Genomic DNA, 4,039 nt, shown 5'->3' with positions numbered 1-4,039 from the left:
AAAAATGCTTCCAGAAACAACTTCTCGTTCATAAAAATGCACTTGTACAGTTTCTTGGTATGAGGAAGCATGGCGAGGCTGCCCCGTCTTCGAAACACCTCATTTAGTTTTCAACCATTGAAGATGTTTTCCCTCTATGTCCTCCATTATGACAGTGCATTATATCACCGCTAGAACATACATGTTTGAGCCACTATGTGTTCTACAGTATGACAAATTACGTAGGCTCATTTCTAGTCTATGACATCACAAAATAGCGCTGGATGTCCGCCAGCTGATTTTTGTTTGATTTACTGGTTTTAACGTCCCAATGCACTGAGGCTATGAGGGACGCCGTAGTGAAGGGCTCCTGATAATCTCTACCACCTGGGGTTCTTTAACGTACGCTGCTATCGCACAGTAGATGGGCCTCTAGTATTTCGCCTCCATCGAAATGTGTCCGCCGCGGCCTGGATTGAACCCACATCTTACGGGTCAGCAGCCGAGTACCATAACCACTGAGCCCCGCGGCGGCTTGCTGATTTTTCGTTCACTGAAATTTGAATAGGGGACGGCACGACAGTCATTCTTTTTCATGCTTCATCCTTGCAATCGAAAGTTTCGGATTCGTTATTCGTGCCTGCCTTTGGCAGGCTGTAGTCGGCATCTTGTCGAGTTGGACGGAGAAAATTAGGATAATTCAAAACATTCGTTTCTCACAGCCCGCTTTATTGACAAAGAAAAGCTGTCGTTTTTTTTAAGTCTTAGACAATCTTAGGCGCAATTTTATTTTCACACTGCTCAAGGAGCTCTCCAAACCGAAGTCTCCGGCCACTGGCTTCAGCTGGCAATTTTCTGCTATCACTCCCAAAGAGGTCAAGAACAAAACCTATAGAAATCATTCATCGCTATCTGGTCATTTTTCTCCTTGAAAGTGACGTTTCTGAAAGCCAAGAAAAGGGGAAAACAAAATATATTTCAGAAGAGGGCAAATACGGGCTGGTTTGTTCATGTTTTACGAATTGGAAAAACAGCGCAATCAAACAGCGCTGGTGTTTTGTCCTTCTTGTGTCTCGTCTTTGATTGCGCTGTTTTTCCAATTCATAAAATATATTTCAATTGGCGATTTTTTTTTTCACTCTATTTTCTGATATGCCGATAAGCAAGTTCTGTCGCGTCTCCGCAAGTGATTTACTTTTGAACCGCAGAGAATGAGAGCCTTCACTCTGTGACTGTTGACATGAACAAAAAGAAAACCTAATTGCTTTTAGCGTACACGAGCTGTACATTGACCATGGGGCACTATCACATGCCCAATGGGCAGCTTCGAATTTATTTCGCACACCCGGTCATCTTTAACGTGCACCGAAACACTAATGCACTACCGTTTCTACATTACCTCATCATCCATCACACTACGGTGGCTCGGCAGTGCGCTCAGTGGTAGCAAGGCCGCATCCGCTGAGGTTTAACGCCGGCCTTTGTTTCGTGCAAATAACTGCTTATGTACATAACAATAGAATACAGATGACTATATTGAAGAAGTATGAAATCGGAATAACCATCTAAAAAATTCACTCCTGAAACTCACACAGTGCCTCCGGTGATACCGAAAGGAAATTCTCTGCATGCGTAGAATTTGTCAACTTCTAAACAGTTTAGAAGATATATTTCCACAGGCGATTATTATGAAAGCAGCCGTTTGGAAGGGTTCCACTTTCCAGCGGGAATTTAAGGCATTGTGCACCACTGGGATGGCGTGAACAAAGTGTTGTATCTGGGACCAGCGACACGGCAAATAATTGGGTTGTCTTCATATATGGGGGCAGAATTAATTTTTCATCTCAAACTCAGCTCGGCACGGCAGTGCCCCATCTGGATCTATAGCTTGAAATGCTGGCAGCGTCAACATTTTCCTTGAATATGACGACTTTCTGACATCGTGTGCCACAACAAGCATGGATCTTGCCTCCCCGATCTCGTACATTGCCAGCAATTAAAGTGCGTATGCCCAATATGTCACCCACGGGCTCTTCAAAATTTGGTTCTCCTGGGCTTTTCTTCTGACGGTAAACTCACATGTGGCTTTCATATATATTCGGCAAATACCAGCCTTCTGTCGATTTTGTAAACGTTGGTCCTTCTTCTTTCCTGCCAAGGGGTCGGAAGTATTCATTGTTTCTTGCCATGTTGACTTTACTGTGAAAATATACTCAACACTAAGATTTCAATCAAGTAAAAGTAGTTGTTCTGCGACTTGCATCCCTGCTCGCTGGCGCACCGAACGACACAATGGCTTTCACTATTTTCGTTCTACACAACATTCTTACTGTACTTTGATGTCTTATCTCTAACTGTACCATTTCAGAACTCATGCGACCTGAAAAAAAAAACAATATGGATTTGCAGAAAACACAAGCTTCTTTTTTCAGTACAGAATTGTTCACATACGTACCACTGAAGCATGCTTTGCTTGTTGTTTTACAATTCTATGAAAGGTAATGAGGTATAATTTCACGTTGCTTTTCTACCCACTAAAAATGCAAAGTTTGTTTACAGCCTTCTGCTAGCACTACTCGTACTGACTATCGTATTTTAACGCATGGTTCTTCACTTTCCGCCGCTCGCATCTCACAAAAAGAAAGTGAGAACCGACGTCTTAAAGGGTATATATAATCATATAAATCCTGTCTGGCTGGAATGGCAGAGCACACCTTCTTTCGCTTACACAGTCGCAAAAAAAGGCTTCTAATGCCTCCTGTACTCTTTTGTTGTTTCCTCTTTTAGCGTACGGACGATATCAGCCTGATAGCTTAACTTCTGATAACCTACACCCGAATAAAGACTGCTTACGTATTCACATGGCGTGGTCCGTGAAAACAATAGGTGCACAAAGGCTTTCCATTTCTTTCAGAGTCTTTGCTGCGGAAAATAGAAGCAGATGGCGTGGTTACAGAACACGAAAGAAACAGTCATGCTTCTCGTTTCCTTGACAATGAACACATATAGTTTGCGTAATCTAATCGGGTTAAAGGGAAAAAAGCTTGTACCGTACCCGACTTGTCAACGGGGTCACCCAGAGCGATGGCAGTCAGTGCACTGACAGCTGCTGAAATCAGTAGATACGGCATCTCTTTGCAAGTCTTCGGCCAAAACTACTGTTGGCGGAATGTAGGGAATAAAAACTGCTCGAGCGCAGCCCTGCTGTACCAAACAAGCTTTATAGGCGTCACGACACGAACGCGCTCATTTGAAGGCATTCGGTGACGGTACTATGCGTGATTTTGTTTCCCTGAACCGTTCGAGGTCGCTGCCCCGTCTGCCAGGCTGTGTTTTTGACGCGGCTGATAACAGGATAAGGAAGAGCAGAGAAGTCGAACGCTGCTAACGTTGCTGGGGTCCAACGCACGTGGCTTCATGGGAAACATGCACCCTCCGCTTGTCAACGTACGGATCTAATCTGCGGGCGAACAACAACGACGCGTGACGTTGCGAAGAAAACAGCGACAAAAACTGTTCCTCTCGCATTACGTCCTTGGCGGAGTGGGGGACATTTTGGCGCATTCCGTAAAGCCTACACAGTCTGTGTGGCCCGCCTTGGTGGCTTAGTGGCTGACAATAACGTTCGGCGGATAATCCCAGGGTCGCGAAATCGATCCTGCCTGTAGCGGCCGCATTTTGATGGACGTGAATAGAAAAAACGCCTGTGTGCTGTGCGATGTCAATGGAAGTTAAAAAGCTCCAAGTCGATTAAATAAATTGTGTTCTTAACAACGCCGTATCTCATAGCCTACATGGGGCTTCTAGCGTTAAACCCCACATACCGCATATCCCCCTTCACACACCATCACCTGTTATGACCATGCGAGTACGCCCACAGACAATGTTGTCCCATTGCGTTCACTTTAGGGCAACGTCTAAATGCTAGTGTCGTACTCCAGAGCGAGCTTTATTTAAGGCCCTCTGCTAAGTGCAGGACATCACTGCTGATTCGCTCGCCAATATAAACTAACCTGCACTAAGTATGCTTCGTCATTAGAGAATTACCCTTCTGAACGCA

At 44.7% G+C, this 4,039-nt stretch overlaps 1 long non-coding RNA gene across 1 annotated transcript; it reads right to left on the bottom strand.

Moving 5' to 3' along the window:
- Positions 1 to 745: 745 nt before the first annotated feature.
- LOC149352229 (uncharacterized) lies at positions 746 to 3,284 on the bottom strand. Its single transcript, XR_016289525.1, has 3 exons — positions 3,035 to 3,284; positions 2,833 to 2,901; positions 746 to 922 (listed from the first exon to the last, which is right to left on the bottom strand). It is a non-coding gene; the product is annotated as an uncharacterized LOC149352229 (long non-coding RNA).
- Positions 3,285 to 4,039: the final 755 nt, after the last annotated feature.

Source organism: Amblyomma mixtum, chromosome 3 (genome assembly GCF_055824585.1).
Source record: "Amblyomma mixtum isolate Tamu chromosome 3, ASM5582458v1, whole genome shotgun sequence".
Lineage (NCBI taxonomy): Eukaryota > Metazoa > Arthropoda > Arachnida > Ixodida > Ixodidae > Amblyomma > Amblyomma mixtum.
The sequence above is the reverse complement of the archived record's forward strand: the minus strand, read 5'-3'. Positions and strand labels throughout refer to the sequence as shown.